Source organism: Pteronotus mesoamericanus, unplaced genomic scaffold (assembly GCF_021234165.1).
Source record: "Pteronotus mesoamericanus isolate MK-2021 breed Mesoamerican mustached bat unplaced genomic scaffold, CSHL_Meso_final scaffold_21, whole genome shotgun sequence".
NCBI classification, from domain to species: Eukaryota; Metazoa; Chordata; class Mammalia; order Chiroptera; family Mormoopidae; genus Pteronotus; species Pteronotus mesoamericanus.
The window spans coordinates 31503380-31524014 of NW_026555310.1; the positions used below are offsets into that span (position 1 = coordinate 31503380).

Sequence of the window (20635 nt, forward strand, 5' to 3'; positions counted from 1 at the left end):
TACCCTAGAACCGCCCCCAAATAATCCCTTCGCCTCTCAGAATTTTGTAATATCCCTGTAAATCCCCACACTAGGCAACAACTCCCCCCGCCCCCCAGCCCTGCCCTCCTTTTAAAACCACATCCTTCTACCAATCTCGCTCGGGTTTTAAAGCTAGTCCTTCCCTTTTCTACAGCCTCTTAGTTTCACAGACAAAAATGCTTCTAGAAAAGCCTGGAGGGAGGGCAAATTCACTTTATTTTTTGCTCCAACATCTGCTCAGAATTAAATCAATCTGTCAGAGACGAGAATAAATGCTATCTATTAAGGCCAAGTGGGTGCTACTATCTGAGAGTTAAGGTTATTTGAAGGAGTTCATGATCCTATGAATTTATCAGCTGCTTTTTGATTGTCAACTAGGTCTACAGTCTTGAAGGGGAGGAAAGGACAGTAAGGGAGAAGAAAACGGAGGGGAGAACTGGGACAATTTGTCACTCTCCTTGTCCTCTGATTGGCATAATTGCTCCAGGTAGGAAGGAAATGTGAATAACCAGAAACCAGACCAACTGCCTTAAGCTGCAGGAAGGAGAGAATCAACTGCCTATGCAATGGGATCCAAACTCTTTAACCCACCAAAACATACACCAAACACCCATTCTGAATTCTACCCTTTCTGCAAGTTTTCCCTCTAGTCTCAGGTGTAGAGCGTCTAGAGATGGGACAATTATCACATTCAGTTCAACAGGTATTTGCTGAACACATAGTATGTATCAGCTACTCTCCAAGGAGCTGGGGATTCATTGGTATATAGGACAAGAGTCTTGGCCCTTAAGGATTTATTGCATCTCCCTTCTTCCACTACAAAAAGTGGGGAAGGGCTCAAGGTGGGGTGGGGTGGGGAGGGGAACGAGGCTCAAATGATTCTTACACAACTGGAGAGAATTATCAATATCCTATTCATCACAGATTTTGAATTCTTTGAAAGCGTGAGATAAATATCACACACTAAGCTAATTAAGAAAATTGAGCAGGTCAGTAGAAAAAACAGATACGAAAAATGTGGAGGGAGACAAATGAAGGATAACAAAAGGAGATAGAAGAGGCTTCTGTGTGAGGGTAAACAAAGCAAAGCAAAGCAAACTAGTTGTAGTTAAAAGAGTAGGGTAAATTAGAGATAAAATCAGAGATTTGACGGAGGGAAAATATCATTGGTCAAACTCCTAATGCCCATAGTTTGTAGCCCCGCAACCCCATAACTATGGGAGCAGAGGGTGTGGGTTGAGGGAAGCACAGAAGATGGACACAATTTTTCTAGGTAAACCAAAGGAAGTGTATATTACTTTGGGCTTTTGATTGAGCCCCTAGAATTCAAACTGAAATTACTGGACCTGAAATGAGCCAGATTCTGTTGTCTCCTTCCCTTAAAGGAGGATATTTTCTAAAGCTGAGAACTGTGATATCTATGGAAATCTTTCCTAAGGGCACCTCCCTCCCCGCACCACCCCCCCATCCTGTCTTCCAGGAAACACTGAGCCTAGGGGCCCCTTTAGTTACTACAGCAACTGAATTAGCAGCCAGAGGACAAAGAACACCCGGTATCTCATTGCTGTTAAATAGAAATATAATTGGAGCCACTTATGTAATATTACACTTTCCAGTAGCCACATTAAAATTTTTAAAAGAAACCAGAGAAATTAATTTTAATTTCTAATACTATATAATATCCTTTCAGCACATAATCAACATAAAAGTTAATTCATTTTTTTCTGCCAAATGAGTTTTTCTAATTCATTTGAATTCTGCCAAGTCTTCAGAATTCAGTGCATATTTTACATTTACAACACACCTTCATTTTAGACTCTAAGTTTCCCACAGTTAAAGTAATAGATTGTTCTATCAAAAAAAATAAAGTTGTGTTTAGTGGGAAAATATTTTAAATTGCTTCAATTTTAAAAGCATTAAAATTAGCCATTCACTTCCTTAGTTGCACTGGCCATGTGTAAGTACTCAACGGCCACAACCTCGTAGCTACCAATAAGATAACCACAATGTCCTCTTTCCTCTCGCTTTTTCTTTTTTTATCTTTGGCTTTATTATTTGTCTCACAAATGTCATTTGGTTCTAGATCGCTTTTTCTTTTCTTTCTCCCTCTCCCTAGCCTTAGAATATGTATTCTTTAATGTTTTCCAAGAGCGAATGGCACCAGTGAAATTAAAAGCAGGCCTGCCCTGCCCCTTTCATTTACTCAGAGCAGGGTCCACCGGTAACTCAGAACACAGTGTTTGCCACAGTAATTGTTTGCCCAGTATTTATGGAAAGAGTAAATGAAATATTTGTGAAAGCCCAGGATTATGACTGTCCCCAAGTAGTTTGTATAAAACCACCATAACATGAAGGATATTTTATTCTTGGTAAAAAGGAGGGAGAGTCAAAGGGAGATCTGAAACCTGTTCGTTTTCTCTGTGGAAACTCAGTCTGAGTGAATTACCTTGAAAATGCTAGGTAGGAATTTATGATAGAGAGAAAGACTACTTTTAGCAATATATATTTGAAAGTTGACAAGTGGAATTCAACCGAAATCTCAAAAATCTAAAAGTGTGCTACATATGTTAAGATGAAGTCTTCTTAAAGAAGTGGGATCTAATTTCCTGATGCTCAAAATCCAGCTCAGTATGGAGTTCAGTATAGACAGGTCCAAGTTAGGCAATCCTCACCATGGGCAACAGATAATACTTGCTCAATACTGCTGCTTGATGATGTGTTTGGGGGGGTTGGTTGGTTGATTGGGGTTTTGGGTGCATTTTGGGAGTAGGTACCACTAGATTTCGAGTTCCACTCACTTAAGAGTCACAGCTCTGGTGATAGATCTAGAGAAAATATGTTAGAGTAGGCAAGCAAGGTTAATGTCCTAAAATGGGTAGACTGTGTCATTTGATTCCTGTGAGAAGTTCTTCCATTACTATTGAAAACAAAAGAGGAGGAAATGTGGTAGATAAATTTCAAAATGGAGTAAGTTAGGGAAGAATGTTATGAAATTTCTACCTAATAGTTTAATGTAGGGCTGTGTAGGGTAAAGACAATGAATGGATTTATGGTCTGAAATCCCTTAGATCCAAATATGGATACCTGCAGAGGTAAATCTTAATCCTAGTGTCATGTTAACTCTGTGGGAGGATGCCTGCTAGTGTGATAACCAAGCGGGAAAACAAACCAAAATCCTCAAGTCAGGGAATACTACGGGGCTTTAACCACTTCAAGATAAAGACAGGGAAAACTGCCTCTATCGCGGAACAATGTAAATGGCATTTTAAAACACACAAAAAGCTAGTGACTGTTCTGACGTCTGCCAAAGTTACTTCCACTCCCTGCTTGTATTTGTAGTATTTCTCATAAAGAACATCTTTTGTTTTAGCATACACTTTTTAATCTTCCTTTATTAGCTTAAATGTAGGTAAAATTCATTTTGAGTCTGAAAACACCTTAGAAAATACACCCTTGGGGTAAAGAAAACAAAAAGAGAAATGTTGATTTTCCTGTTTAAAATGGGTTTCAATTATTCATCACTCCAATTGACCCCAAAGGATCTAATCCCAGTTCCCAGACCCTGATCACTTTCAAAGGGGTTTTCTCTCCTCCAATTCCTTAAAAAATCAGTACATCACATACCAGTCCTAGATGCATTATCCTAAATTAAAATTTTAATCATATCAATCTCCTATGCAAGTATCTCCAATGGTTATTGAATAAAGACCAGTCCTGCCCAATAGAAATATGTAAGTCATATATGACATTAAAAATTTTCCAGTAGCCACATTAAAAAATAATGAAAACAAAGTGTTAATTTTAATATATTTTATTTAACCTACTATATCCAAACTTTCCCGTTTCAACATATAATTAATATAAAAATTATTAATGAGATAGTTTTCTCTCTCTTTTGGAGCTAGACCTTGAGAATCCAACCTGTACTTTACACTTAACAGCACATCTTAATTGGAACACTAAATTTTCAATGACAGAGTTGAAATGTGTTTAACAAAAACATTTTAACAGTTTCAATTTTTTTTATACTGCTTTGACTTTTAAATACAAACTCAAATGAATTAAAATTAAATTCCTTCCCCAGAAAACAAATGTCCTGAGATGATTCTCAGCCACTGTGCCCCTTACTGGCCAGGCACGACTGAAAGCCGTGAATGCTGACGGCAGTGAGACTCCAACTGCCGCGTCACTCAGGGACACACCCTGCAGGCCATTCTCAGGGGTCCAGTTCTGGGACGCGACTGCAGAGCCCATGCCTCCCACTTGAGTGTCGGGACGATGGAGCAGCAGGGCCAAAGAAGAGCGCCAGCCTCCAGGGCTTCCCGAATGTGGTGGAGACTGTGGCCAACATAAGAACCAGGTTGGGGGGGGTCCAGGTTCTAAAAACCCCTACCTTGCCCTGTAGAGGAAATACCCCTGCTTCTCTCTGCTCCCTGGGGCTTCCTCCTCCCCGTCCCCACATGGAGCTTCCCTTCTTCCCCACAGCCTTTCTGGGCCATTACTGCAGAGACAGGAGTCTGAGGGCGGACAAGCACCCCTGATTCCACAGTACATAGCGCTACCCAGGGCCCTGTACTGCAGGCTCCTGCTCTGCTTGAAGAACTGAGCGGACTTCACCTACTAAACAATACAAGCTGGGAACTGCTGCCATCAATGGGAGCTGAACAGACACATCTATCGCTCGGCCATCCCAGTCCTAGGTCTGCACCGAACAGAAATCCATGCATGTGTCCACTAAGGGACATGGAAGAGGAACATTTACGGCAGCACCTCATAACAGCCAAAGAGGGAAAGGAAGCCATTGCCCATCAACAGTATTCCCGGCCAGTTAAAGTATTCACAGTGGAAGTTACACAGCAATGAGAATGAACAAACTATGGCTGTGCCTAACAATATGGATGAATGTCCTAAGTGTAATGTTGAGTGAAAGGAGCCAAACACATTGACTCCATTTATATAAAGTCCAGGAAATCTGAAGGGGGTTGGGGGAGTGGCTGGAAAGAAGCACAAAGGAGGCACTTCAGGGGGGCTGATTACATGGGCCTGTTCACTTGTGAAAATCCATGTTATGATTTTCTGTACATATTAGGTTGAACTACTAAAAACTGCTATTTTTATTGGCCAAATATCAGTAATTTCACATGGTTCAACCTAATATACTCCAACAGAATGTTTTTAAAAAGTCAATAGAGTAGCAAAACTAAACCGCAAACAGCAGCTGCTGAAAAAAAAAAATTAAACTCCTTAGTCACACTTAGTCACATTTCAAGTGCTCAATAGCCACATGTGGCAAGTGACTAACCTATTGGATGGTGCAGACCTGGACTCCTTGGCAAGATCTGGAATGTGGACCAAAAACCCAAGAGGTATCTCTCCCTTTTGCCCAAGCCAAATTGAACGATTTGTCAATTTTCAAACAGGCCCCATTTCCTGTCTTGCAGTTTTTACTTTGCTATTGTCTCTCTTACAAATCTCCTTCATCCCTACTTGTAAAAACCATTTTCATCATTCAATAGTCAATTAAAATCCTCCCAGCCAAAGAAAATCCATTTGAAGATTATACATGACTTACAATATGTCATTGTATCTTGAATTTTTTAAAGAAGATTTTATTTATTTATTCTTAGAGAGAGGGGAAGGGAGGGAGGGAAGAGAGAGAAGAAATATCAATGTGTGAAAGAAACATCGATTGGGTGCCTTTTGCACACAGCCCGACCAGGGACCAGGCTTGCATCCCAGGAATGTGCTCTGACTGGGAATCAAACCAGTAGCCTTTCACTTTGCTGGATCATGTCCAATCAACTGAGCCCCTCTGGTCATTCAGGGCTCTATCTTAAATTTTAGATATTTAGAGGTTGCAACTCCATGGAACTCCATGGGATCTGATTTGATTGTTTTTATGTGGCTCAAAATAGAAGAGGGTTCTAATATATACTAGTTGAATGAATATAGCAAGTTTGCAAGATACAAGGTTGATATATAAAAGTCAATCACTTTTCTATATACCAGCAATAAAAAAGTGGATTTTGAAATTAAAAATGCAGTACTATTTATATTAGCTTCCAAAAGGGAAATATTTAGATATAAATCTAACAAAATACGTATAAGCTCTATATGAGGAAAACTACAAAACTGATAAATGAAATCATAGAAAAGCTAAATAATTGTAGAGGTAGTCCATGTTCCTGGGTAGGAAGACACAATATTATCAACATGTCAGGTCTTCTCAGCTTGATCTGTAGATTCAATCCAATCCTAATCAATATCCCAGCAAGTTATATTTGTGGGTATAAAAAAATTGATTCTAAAGTTTATATGAAGAAACAAAAGACCAGTAGAACAAACACAATACTGAGGAACACAGTTGAAGAACTGACACACTTACCTGATGTCAAAACTTGCTATAAAGCCTCAGTAATCAAAACATTGTGGTTTTGGTGAAAGAATAGACAAATAGATCAATGGAACATAACAAAGAGCCCAGAAAGACCCACATGAATATAGTCAATGGATTTTTGACAAAGAATAAAAGGCAACGCAATGGAGCAGATAGCCTCCTCAACAAATGGTGCTGGGACAATAGGACAGCCAAACATATAGAAATCAACCAACCAACCAATCAATCAATCAATCCATCAATCTACACAAAGGCCCTACATCCTTCACAAAAATTACCTCAAAATGGATCATAGATCTAAATGTCATATACAAAGCAATAAAACTCTCAGAAGATAACAGGAGAAAACCTAGATGACCTCGGGTGTAGTGATGACTTTTTAGATAATAACAAAGGCACCTCCCGAAAAAATACTAAACAGCTATTAGAATGGCCAAAATCTAGAACACTGACAGAAGGAAATGATGGTGAGGATGTGATGCAACAGGAACTCTCATACATTGCTAGCAGGAATGTAAAATGGTACAGCCACTTTTGAAGACAGTTTGGTTGTTTCCTACAACCAAACAATAATAAACATATTGTTACTATATGATCCAGCAATCATGTTCCCTGGTATTTACCCAAAGGAGCTGAAAACTTACGATAACACAAAAACTTGTACACAGATGTTTATAACAGCATTATTCCTAATTGCCAACACTGGGAAGCAACCAAAATATCTTTCAACACAAATGTATAAATAAACTGTGGTACATCCAGACAATAGAATACTATTCAGTGCTAAAAAGAAATGAGCTATAAAGCCATGGAAAGACATGGAAGACCCTTAAATGTACACTAGTAAGTGAAAGAAGACAATTTGAAAAGGATACATACCGTATGGTTCTAACTATGGAACATTCTGTAAAAGGCAAAACTACAAAGAGTAAAAAAGATCTCTGGTTGCCAGGGGTTTGGGTGGGGGTGGGAGGAGGGATGTATAGGCAGATCAAAGGGTTGTAACATTATAATGATGGCTACAAGTCATGACAGATTTGTCCAAATCCACAGAATGTACAAGACCAAGAGTGAACCCTAATGTAATGTCCATGGGCATTGAGTGATTATGATGTGTCAATGTAGGTTCACCATTTGTAACAAGTGTACCACTGTGGTGGGGGATATTTATAATGGGGAGCTTATGCATATGTGCAGGCAACTGGTATATGGGGCATCACTGTATCTTCCTCTTAATTTTGCTGTAAACTTAAAACTGCTCTAAAAAAAAATCTGAAAAAAGAAAAGACGACCAATGCCCTGTACAAGCAATCTTCTCCATTCTTGAAAGCAGAGGCTGTGTTCATTTCATTTCTGTGTTTCTTCCTTTAGCATCATTTCTATCACCCTCTCAATGCTTGGCACAGTGCATTATTTCGAATATATACTTGATAAGTATTTTAGGGAAATTAAATAATTTCACTTTGGAGGCAGACAGTTCTGTATGAGGCAGGATGTATTGATTGGATATAAACTTCATTCTTATTGGTAAACTTATTGGAACAATTACAAATTTATAATCTGTCTGGACAATGCCATTAGCATAACTTGCCTTTTAAGCCCTGTCTAATCAATCAACCTCTTGTGTTGAATTTAATGAAATCCAATTATTAATTTCTATTGAACAATTAATTAGTTTGTAAAAACATCCTATGAAAAGAACAGTGAAGTTTGCTGTTTGATATCATATCCCTAAACTTTTTAAATGTATGTCCTCATTTAATACTTACCTCCTTAGAAACCTCATTTCATGCTTTTAAGTCTGTTTGTCAATTCCAAGTAATTATTATTTTTTGGTTCAAGTCGTTGTTAATACTTGGCAGAGAGTAAATTGATTTACTAGGCCATAGCATCATGTAAATTATACTTATTGTGAATAATCAACAATAATATGTCAGGACATACTCCAAACAATATCTACAGAGATAACTAGGTCTCTCTAATAGATAAAGATCTGAAGAAAAAGGAAGAACGAACTAAGTGGGGGAAGTGAGTGTCTATGTCACAATTCAAATGAACAAGAACTACTACTTCATATAACACCTGCTCACAATTCAGCCCCAAACTCTCCCAAATCCCCATTTGCCACACTAACTCTAAAAATCAACACAAAGAAAAATCTTTGGGTTTATCTTTATAGACTCTCTCCAAGGCTTTCTTAACTGGTCTTCCAGGAGTACTGGAAGAAGTGAAACTCTCTTTGCAGTGTATCTCAGTGCTATCCTGAAATGATCATCCACCAGAGAAAAGCAGAAGCCTCTTCTCTGACACCTCCCCTTACTGATCAGAGGTGCCTTGGGTGGGGCACAGATATCTTATTCACTCACTCACTCACGACTTGTCCTTTCTAACACACAGCAGCGGCGTGACATTATCATGTTACTTTCCTCTTTCCTCTTATGATCAACATTAGGAAGAATAGGAAGGACTGAGAATCCTTTAGTGTAGTTGACTAAACAGAGGATTGGAAGTCAAAAGAGCAAAATCTGAGTCCCAACTCTGAAATGTGAACTGGAATTTAGACATCTGAACAGGTCATTTAACTTCTTACTTTTAGTATTTAAATTGGAGGCTGTAACACGCAGCTTATGGAATTATTGTAATAATTAAATGAGATAATGCAAGTGAAAAAAACAAAATCTAAAGCACTAGCAAATACTCTTTCAGTTAGTTGGTCAGTCATTTATGCAATTTCATCAAGTGTTTATTAAATACCTACTGTATGCGAGGTGGAGTTCTAGGTGGAGGCAATACAAATGTCACTAAGAAAATGTCCTTATCCTCAAAAAGCTTACGTTTTTTAATGTAGAAGGCCTTTGTGATGGTTAATTTTATGTGTCAACTTGGCTGGGCCACCACAGTGCCTAGATATTTGATCGAATGATCTGTATGTGGGTTTTTTAAAATGAGATTTACATTTAAATCAGTGGGCTTTGAGTAAAGCAAATTGCTTTACTTTTAGAATTTTACACATTCCATAATGTAGGTGGGCCTCATCTAATCAGTTGAGGGTCTGACTAGAATAAAAGACTGACATCCCTCTCTCCCCAGGCAAGAAGGAATTCTGCCAGCAGACTGCCTTTGAATTTCAACTGCAACTGGGTCTCTAGCCTGCCAGCTCACCTTGCAGATTTTGTACTTGCCAGCCTCTATAATCGTATGAGAAAATTTCTTAAAACAAATCTCTGTTTATCAGTTATAACCAATACCTAAAAATGTGAAAGTAGTTTTGGAACTAATGGTTAGAGTCTGGAAGAGTTTTGAGGTACATCTGATGATGTTCACATGAGACTTTAGGCTTTGAGATGATGTATCCTCCTAAAATTCATACTTTGAAGACCTAACGTTCAGTACCTTAGGATATAACTGTATCTGGAGACAGAGCCTTTAAAAAAGTTAAATTTAAATGATGTTTTTGGGTGGAGTGACATTAGTTAATTTGTGTTTTTTAAAAAGTATTTGCTGTTTAACAGAGAAGACCATAAGTGGAAACATAGAGATCAGTTAGGAAGCTGTTGTTCCAGGTGAGAAATGATGAGAGCTTAGACAAGAGTAGTAGCAGTGGAAGCAGTGAGCTGTTGGATTTAAAATACATTTTCAAGATAGAACCAACAGGGTTAATTGAAAGTCTAGATGTTGGTGTGAAAGAAAGAAAAAAAGTTAAGAATGACCTTAAGGATTTTGGCCTAAGCAACAGGAGGACTGGAGTTGTTAATTGTTTTAATCAGTAAAGCAGAGAGATGAGCAGGTTTTGAGAGGTCAAATCAAGAGTTTTGTTTGAGACATGTTAAGTCTGCTTTATTGTTAGGCTATGCACTCATAAGAGAACATCCCTATTTCATCCTTAGATTCTGGGAATAAAAACACATGGTTCTTGTTTTTAAGGTCTCATGGAAGGGGATGGAGAGAGACATAAAGCAGGGTTTTTTTGTTGTGTTTTTTTTTTTAATTAATAGGTTTTATTTGGTGTTTTTTATTTTGGTTTTTTTAAAAAAATTAATAGGTTATAATAGGTTTTAACATTACAAAAAAAATTGAGTGGAAAGTACATACGGTTCCCAAATACCCTCTCCACTTCCCTATTATTAACATCTTGCATTAGTGCAGTACATTTTTCACAACTGATGAACCTATATTGATACATCATAGTCACCCAAACTCCATAGTTTACATTAGGGTTCACTCTTGGTCTTGTACATTTTATGGGTTCGGAAAAATGTATAATAACATGTGTTCATCATTGCAATATCATATAGAATAGTTTCACTGCCCTAAAAACCCTCTGTGCTTTGCCTATTCATCTCTCCTTCCCAGCCCCCTCCCCCATCCCCCATTCCCTGGCAATAGTGTTTTTGCTCTTTCCATAGTTTTGTCTTTTGCAGAATATCATATAGCTGGAATCATACAGTATGTATCCTTTCCAGATAGGCCTCTTTTTTTAAAAAAAAGATTTTATTTATTTATTTTTTTAAAGAGAGAGCGGGGAGGTAGGGAGAAAAAGAGGAAGAGAAACATCGATGTGCGATGTGCCAGAGACTCATTCATTGATTGGCTGCCTGTCTCATGCCCCCAACTAGGGATCTAGCCTGCAACTCAGGCATGTGCCCTGACTGGGAATTGAGAGCCACACTAGCCAGGGCTACAGCATATGTCTTTTTAGCACTGAATAATATTTCATTGTCTGAATTTACCAGAGTTTTCTCAGCTATTGAACATCTCGGTTGCTTCTAAATTTTGGCAATTATGAATATAGCTCCTGTAAACATTTGTACACAGGTTTTGTGTGGATGTAGGTTTTCATCATCTTATTTGAATACCAAGGAGTGTGATTACTGGATCGAAAAAAAAAAAAAAGATTTTTGTTTGTTTTTTAATGAGAGAGAGAAGGGAGAGAGAAACATCAGTTTTGTTCTTCCACTTATTTATGCATTTTATTGGTTGATTCTTGTATGTTCTTTGACCGGGTGTCAAACCCACAACCTCGGTGTATCCAGACTGACCAACTGAGCTACTCAGCCAGGGCCATAAACAAATATTTTATTGTATTTTTATTTTATATTATTATTTTTTAAACAAGTATTTCAAATGGCAACTTCTATACAAATGGCAATAGGACAAACAGACTATTGCTTTCAGGAAACAGAGAGCTCCCTTTGAGTTCCTCAAGTTTACTCTAGCAGTCCTCTAAAACGGAAAATGTCCTTCCTTCTCTGTGTGGTTATTAATTGCACCTTATCTCCAGGATACCCCTTCCAGGCTCATATCCAGGAAGACAGTCAGTGAATACTGATAACTGAAGTACCCCGCTGACTCACATCCACCCTTTCAAAAACACTGAGCAAGTGTCAATCTGAGAATTGAGGTAATGGGCCAAGCCATTTTTCAATACAATGTTTCACAATTAAAGGTCTTTGTTCCTTCAGCAGGGCTCCTCCCTAACTTTGGTGAACCTCCGGAGCAGCAGAGCCAACTCAGAGGAAAAAAAAATCATCATGTTCTCTAGGAAGAAACAGGCAATTGAAGATCTAGGGTGGTGTTTATTAACATGGGGTTCTAAGATGGACTAGGCAGAAACACAGCCCTCCTGAAAGCCATGCAAATGTTGTATTTCAGTGCACTTTTACTAGGGGAGGCAGGCCATAAGCTCTTACCACAGTCTCAAAAATGAGTACAGGACCCAGAAGACAGCCAAAGGAGCTGCCAAACCCTGGGTGCGGTAGCGGTAGTGAGGGGGAGGAGAAGAATCTGACCCTTCCGGTGTCATCAGAGGAAATGTAGTGTGTCAATCACAGGTAATGTCTGTTTTCACATTGCTTCTCCTTCCACTCTTAGAGGTGATCTGGGCTACAGGTGGAATCACAAAGAATAAACTTTTTTCAAGCCAGAGGCTCTAATTCCCTTCTAGCGGGGTGGGGAGGACAAGAGGAAGCAGTCTTCTTAGAGTGTAGGAATGTGCCACTTAGTATTAGGGCTCTTTAGCAAGAAATACAACCCATCCTCAGAACACGGTATAATTTGAAGACACTAAAAATACTTCATGCTTACTCATCCAAGTGGTGATGGTAATATTTTAGCATTTGCCTTTAGTAGCTTGAAGAGGAAGAGATGTGACCCAGTGGAGTTCAGCTCTCTAGAGCTAAACTAAGAACTATGTATTCTTCTTTTCAAAACTGTCTACATGCATTTAACAAATTTTATCGAATGCCCATTACACATCACACAGTGTTCTAGCCACTGTACTTATAATAATTCTATGTCTTCTAAACGTGCTTCGCACACCATGTGGAAGTACAATGTGATCTTTCTGTGTAGTGAAAAAAGAAATCAGTTTTACTACTTTACATATTTTTCTCGAAAAAACCCGGGGCCATTGCTTTTCTTGTTTTCAGCCTCATGAGTCAGGCAGTCACAGAAATATTTGGATGAGGCGGGCTCAGAAACCAAAGAATCTCTTTTTAGCGGTGTCGGCCCTGTAGGTTAGCCCTGCCTATTGAAGGCTACGTAATCAGTGCAGACGTGCTTTCTGGAGCATTAGCCTATTCTCCAAAGCGACCAATTCCAGCACCCTGAGCTGACTGAAGCATCGGGTCCCTGTATTATTCTGCTGCTCCCCCGCCCTACGGAATTTATTTTCATGATAATGGTATCCAGGGGTGCGGCAGTAATGTGCATCTCCCAAATTCTGCGTTTCCTCGTCCTCTTTGGTTCTTGGTCCCTATTTGACATGAACTCATGATCTCATCATGAATGTGTAAAACTCTGAGCGCTTCTTGCATGGTTGTATGCAACCTTAATGAATATGTATCTATTTGAAAAATGTGTGCAACAACAAGTGTTGGGAAGTTACTTTGATTACAACCACAATCTAAATTCTTCAAATTTAGGTTCCAGGTGGACATTTTTCCTCCTTTTAATCCTCACCCGAAGATACGTTTTACTGACTTTAGAGACAGAGAGGAAGGGAGAGAAAGAGAGAGAGAGAAACATTGATCAGTTGCCTCCCAATACACACTCTGACTGATCACTGACCAACCGCCAACCTAGGTTTGTGCCTGACCAGGAATCAACCTGAGACCTTGTGGGGTACAGAAAGATGCTCCAACCAACTGAACCACCCCCAGGGCTCCAGGTAGACTTTTAAATATAGTTTAAGTCCAATTACATGTAAATAGCTGTTTTATTTATTTATTTATTTTTGGTAAATAGCTGTTTTAAGCTAATTAAAATTTTTAAAAAAGTTCATATATGCTTTTACAAAATTAAGAGGGAAGAGATAATCCATTAAATCTTGACAAATGGCCGTTAAGGGCTTTGGGTCTCAGCTGTGGGAGGCAGAGCTTACTACCCCAAAATATGCCTTTTAAGATGTTATTTTAAGCTGGTTATGTTGACAGGCTTGGAAAAAACTGTTGGCCTCCCCCCTCACTGGCTAATAGAATTTAGATAGAGGACTTGCACCAGAAAGGGAGCTAACATCACAGATAACTATAGTTTAATATAAACTAGTATATGGTAGACAGGGAGAAACCTAGTAGGGCTTGTTTGATCAAAGTCCTCTCTGTGCCCCATTGTTAAAGACGGCCCAGCAAACATTTATTTACCAAACATTTGCTTTTCTATCTCCGTGTGAATAGCCTTCATTTCCTTTGAAGTCCCAAACCAGAACTGCCCCCCTTTTCCTTAGCTCAAGATGGCAGAGAAACCTTAACCACCTTATCTGTCCTGGGCCCCATGTTCTTTTCTTTTTCCCCCTGCTGTACTAACATTTTGCTTTATTTAGTGTCAAGATATTTTTTCTATAAACCTACACACAAGCATACATTATTAAAATATATATATATACATATTTGTTTATATTGTTTAGAATCTGCTTTTGTAATACTATATATAACCTGAACATTTTCCAGTAAGACTAAACATTCTTTTTATTTTTTTTTGAGGGTCTGACTAGATTGTTTTAATTTATTTATTCTTCTTTTTTGTTGAATTTATTGGGGTGACACTGCTTAACAAAATTATGGAGGTTTCAGGGGCACAATTCCACAATAAATTGTCTGTACACTGTATTGTGTGTTCATCACCCCAAGTCATGTCTCTGTCCTTCACCATTTGTCTCCTCTAATGGGCCCCATATTATTATGGAACTACACGTGCACATAGTAAGCTTGATAATTTTCACCAGTTACTCTGTCTCAAAGTAACTTTTCACATTTGAACACTAAATATTCATAGAATTATTAAACCAGCCAGAAGAACTTAGAGGAACAGAAGGAAAATTATTCTTCCTCTCCCACAGCTTGATATTCTTTGGCTCCCTTCCTCTCCTTTTAACACTGTTAATGAGCAGCAACTGATCAATGTAGTGACGATAGGCGTGAAGAAGAAAGACAAATAGTCTGAAAAATCCACAATTGGATATAGGTCAGGGTTAATTTATTCTTTCACTCATACATTCTACTGTGTTGCCAGATCAGTTTTATTTTATTTATTGATTTTTTTTTAAAAAAAAATTATTGATTTTAAACAGGGAGGAAGGGAATGAGAAGTAGAGAGAGAAACATTCATTTGTTGTTCCACTTATTTATGCATTCGCTGGTTGATTCTTGCATGTGCCCTGACAGAGGACTGAACGCAACCTGGGCACATCAGGAAGACTCTTCAACCAGCAGAACTACCTGGCCAGGGCCAGCCCCCATTTTAGATACTGACTGTGGTGAAGGTGGTAGGAGAAATCTATTCCCAGTTTGCATAGGACCTAACTTTGAGTGGATTGGGGCTACATACTCACTTTTATTTTTTATTTCTATTTTTAAAATATTTTAAAGCCAGTGTAACTAAAAGTACATATTGTAGAGTTAGACATCATGGGTTCGAATCCTAGCTCTACCGCTTACATTGTGTGATCTTGAGAAAGTTACTTAGCCTCCCTGTGCTTCTATTTCCTCGTCTGTAAAAGAGAGGTATTGACAGAGTCTCTCTAACGTCATAAGACTTGTTATGACAAATTAAATCAGTTAATAATGCGAAGTACTTAGAATAGTGCCCAGATTTATCAAGATTTATCTGCTTCAGTAAAGAATATTTCTGTGATGATTTAACTTCTCCCATGTAATTGAAGACCTTTTGGAAAGTCTTTAGGTTCATAAAATGAATGGGGATTACAGACTTTAATATACGAAGACCAATAACCCTTTTGTCTCTGAGCATGTATATTCAAATATAAAATGAAATAGATATGTTTGCTTCTTTTTAAGTTTGACAAATACATGTATGACACAGTATATACAAGTTTATTCTCTTTACACCTCCATTAATTCTTCTTATTCTTCCCCTCTCAGTCAAGCTGCGTCTTAGCCTCCTTTTTTTTAGCCTGTTGGTTGGTTCAACATAATCGCTTTTCTCCGCACCAGCCCTGTCCACTAACAGCGCTTTCTCCCTCTCTTTCTAGCGCCCATCCCGTTACCCGATTTCTACGTCCCCCGTTTCCCTTCTTTTGCACTCCACTCAATATTTTCTTTATAATCCCTCCATCCCTTTCCACTTTCACTCCTTTCGTCGGCATCTCTCCGTCCTTGGCTAAAACTGGCCCAATTTTAGCCAAAACTGCGAACCGATACAGAAGGAAAAAGAGTGTGCATGCGACAATGCAGGGTCTAGACCAAGTTGACTCAGCCGCCCTCGCCGGGGATTACTAAGGGGGGACGGCACAGGATGTCAGAGCGCTGCGCACCGTGCCACCCTGCACGTCTCGGACCGTGACGTAAAGCCATTGCTTACGCGCCCAGAGCGGGCCTCCCCCACACCGCCCCCTGGCTTCCCCTGGGGCCAGATGCAGAGAGGAATCGGCGGGCGGGCCCTCCCGATTGGTTAAAGTTGTAATTTACAGGAACCCGAGGCATCTCTGCGGAGGTGTCCAAGGTTATACAAGGGTTTTGCCTCGAATGCAAATATTTTTGTTGTAGGCAACTAATCCCCAAACATCCCCACTAAAAGCACTACTCTGCAGTGTCAGTCAGCAACCGCTGCAGCTGCCCCGACACTGATGTCTGCTTAGCCACAGATCTTGACTTTTCTTTTTCTCCCTTCTTTTCTACATTTCATTCCACATTTCCCAGTTCAGCACGGCCTCGGGTCTTTACAAAATCTTCCCTTTCTTTATGCTGCCGCAGCATCCCTATTCTATTTTTTAAAATCAATTTATTTTTTAATAAAATAGATAAAATAAAATCCATGCATTTTAAGTGTACAGGTTGACCATTTAACAGCTAGATACACACACCAGTGCAACCAGCACCTCTTCTCAGATTTACCCCTTTTCGGAAAGTTCCTTCAGCGTCCTGATTCTTGCTGACGTTACTCTGTCATTTTTCAGTCATTTTTCAACAACACCTTCCAGTTTATTGTCATGCAGCCATCTTTTTTATATACTGGCAACTATTTACTAAGTACCCTCTATGAAACAACCACGGATGTCTTTACAGAAATAAGAAGCTAGAGCCATTCCATGTCAAAAAACAAAACAAAACACAAATAATGTGACTCAGCTTTCTGCTCTCCCTCTATTTATATAGTTCTGATAATTGCCCATTTTTAGATTCTCAGGTAACTTGGTCAGCTGACTAATCCTTCTTGGGAAGTAAATGTTTTGCTTTGTTTTCCTAAGGAGCGCTGAGGATGGATAAAACCCATCCAGGAGACCCAGAATAACCCACAAGGGGATGTTAGGTGGTAAGTGACTAAAGCATGGATTTCCTGGTGGTCTGGGAATTGGCACACCTTAACGAATGTAGGAATGTCACAGGCACTGTTTTTGAAAACCTGTAGATAAAAGTCTGAGAATGCAGTTTTATTGCTGTCAAGGCTACTGGAAGGCTCCTTGGGAAGGGAGACAGGATGTGAGTCCCTGGAAAAGACTCAAGAGAAAATGCCAGTGTGGACTATTGAGTTTAATGAGACACATTCGAAAAGATGGGAAAGTAGGCTACTGAGGAGAAATAAAGAAAATTTGAAGGCTCCTCTCCCTAAATGTTATGTCGTATGAGGAGAGGGTGAAAAACCAACCTAAGAAAAGCTGACATAAGGACACACAGATGAAAAAGAAGAAAAGGAAGGGAGAAAAAAAAAAGATTTGCTGCAATGTTGATGTAAAACAGGCCCTCTTCCTGACCCAGTGACACAGGGTTTCCACTTCCCCACACAGTCATATGTTGCTCAAGTCTAGAAAAATGATTTATCTGAACAAGAACTCTGTTCTTTTGTTGATCTCTAGATCCACACATCAGAAGCTCAAATTACAAAATGGAGCCTCTTCAATAGTGCTGGGTCTTGTTAGACCTGAAACATTTCAAGAAAAAGAATTTGTCTTTTAGAGGTGTTAGAACTGAAAGTAAGTTTTTTAGTCTTTTTATTTGTGTTTTTCTTTATTCTTTTCTTTTTTTACTTAAGTATAATATACAGTAAAGCAGGTAAAATGCATGAATGTTAAGGGTACAGCTGGATGAATATTAACATCTGTATTCACCTATATAAACCCTACCTATATAGAGATATAGATTCTAGAATACTTCTAGCTCCCCAGAAGGTTTTCTTATGCCTATTCTAGTCTGTAGCCTCCCTCCCCAGAGGTAACTACTATACTGAGTGCTATCACCATCAATTAATGTTGTTGTTCTTGATCTATATATGAACAAAATCATAGTATATACTGTTGTGCTAGGATTTTTTTTTTCACTCAACATAGCCTCTATAGTATTAATGTTATGTGTATCAGTGGTTCATTCTTTGTTATTGCTGAGTAGTATTCTATTTATGGATATGCCCAATATTTTTTGTCCATTGCCCAGTTGATGTACACATTATTGTTTTCAGTTCTGAGCTATAAACATTGTCATTTGCCACATATGTGAATTTTTTTAATATACATAATTTTATTACAAACTTTTTAATAAAACAAGATACAACATTCTAAAAACTTAAAATTTACTATTGAGACTAATTCTTATGAGCTTGCTGTGCTACCATACACAAGTCCAGAAGTTAAAGAAACCATTAAATATTTAGAAACATTTAATATCCAAAGCCTTAAAATCTAACTGTATGTAGTAGCCCCTCAAAAAGCTATGACCTGCATTTTGAAAAGATTATTTTCTCAACAAAGAATCTTTTTTTTAAAAAAAATTTACTTACTTATTTCTAGAGAGAGGGGAAGGGAGGGAGAAAGAGAGGGAAACACCAATGTGTGGTTGCCTCTTGTGTACCCCACTACTGGGGACCTGGCCCGCAACCTGGGCATGTGCCCTGATTGGGAATTGAACAAGTGACCCTTCGGTTCTCAGGCAGGTGCTCAATCCACTGAGCCATACCAGCAAGGGTTCTACAAAGAATCTTACCAGCTATATAAAAATCAGTACAGTTTTTATACTGAAGCTAATATTGAGCTGCACTTGAATTCACATTCTTAGCAAAACAATTGCCTGAGTGCACACATGTACTCCAGATACATCATTACAGGATAGCCTTTTATTCTTCATCTTCCTCTTCTTCCTCCTCCTCATCTTCTGGTTCTTCTTTGAGCCTGTTGGCCTGCCAGGGACCTTCTTTCCCACTTCAAATTTGCCTTTGGCAGGTATGTGGCGATAATCCTTTTTATACTTCTTATTTAGCTTAGCTGCTTTTTATCAATATGGTTCCTTATCTTTGGATGACTCTTCAGACCACATTTCATCACATTTTTTTTGCAGTATCCCCAATCGCTAAAACCAGGGTGTTTACTTTTGATCTTTGGGCGATGTTCAGAGCAAAACAGGAAGAAGGCAGATGGAAGCCTTTTAGGAGTATTGGGATCTTTTTCCTTTCTCATCACCTTTGGGAGGAACATAATTTTCCATCTCCCTGTCATAGTGGACTTTGTCACTCTTTGCCATATGTTTGAACTTTGACTTTGTAGACATGGTCTTCCATCTCCAAACATTTCTTGGAGAATTCAGGAAAGCTGACAGAAGAGTCTGGGTGCTCTTCCTGACAGGTTTGCACAAAGAAGGCATACAAGGACACCTTGCCCCTAGGCTTTTTGGGGTCTCCTTTAGCTATGGTGACTGTGTCTACCTGGTGGTAGGTTTTCCTCAGAGTCCCACTGAGCAGAGGGTCCAGCCGAGGCATTTCCCTTGCTGGGCTCCGGCGTCAACTGGTTTATCCCATCTGTGCGAATTCCTTTCTCTTGGATATATACCTAGGAATGAGACTGCTAGGTTGCTGTTTTTTGGCAATATATAATAAACTATAAATAAAAACCAGTGCCTTTGTCTTAATATATGTATGGAATTTTAATAAAAATCTTTTGTATACATTGTTTCACTTGATCTTCATTTTTTGGGGGGCGGGTGAGGTAAGTAGGGTAGGTAATACTATCTCCATTTTACAGGAATGGAAACTGAAACAGAGAATTTAAATGCCCAATTTAAATTCATAACGTGTTCTGGCTGGTGTGGCTCAGTGGATTGAGTGCTGGCCTGTGAACCAAAGGGTTGCTGGTGCTATTCCCAGTCAGGGCACATTCCTGAGTTGCAGGCCAGGTCCCCAGTAGAGGGTACACGAGAAGCAACCACACACTGATGTTTCTCTTCCTCTCTTTCTCCCTCCCTCCTCTCTGAAAGTAAATAAATAACAATCTTTAAAAAAAAAAATTAAGTCATAACTTAATATGTTGTGAAGTAGGACCAGAAACCACATTTTCTGATTCCTAGTCAAGTTCACTTTTTTCTTTTACATTTCTCTTAGTTCACTGGCTACATGAAGAACAGAGAGGTCACCTTATTGTCCAGTTTCCACTGGACTGTCCCAGTTTTAACACTGAAAGACCCTGGGCAACTGGAATGGTTATTCACTCTCTAGAATAAAGAAATTAATCAAGTGGATACCATGGCTTGAAAAAAACAAAACCTGTTTCATTTAGCTCATTTATGCTCTTCCATTCCCAAAGGAAAAGTTATTTTTAATCAAAGAATAATGGAATGGCCACAAATTTATGTTCTATGTATGTCAACTGTATTCCTTCACTTTGAAAACCCTCAAGACTAGTGCTAACCAAATTGTGGTCCTTGAACCAGCAGCAATGGCATCTCTAGGGAGCCTATTAGAAATGCAAATTCACTTTCTGTCCAACCCTTTAGAAAGGGTGCA

At 38.9% G+C, this 20635-nt stretch overlaps 1 pseudogene; it reads right to left on the reverse strand.

The window, feature by feature from the left end:
• Nucleotides 1-12962: 12962 nt before the first annotated feature.
• On the reverse strand, nt 12963-19615 carry LOC129084641 (high mobility group protein B2-like; annotated as a pseudogene).
• Between the last annotated feature and the right edge of the window lie 1020 nt (nt 19616-20635).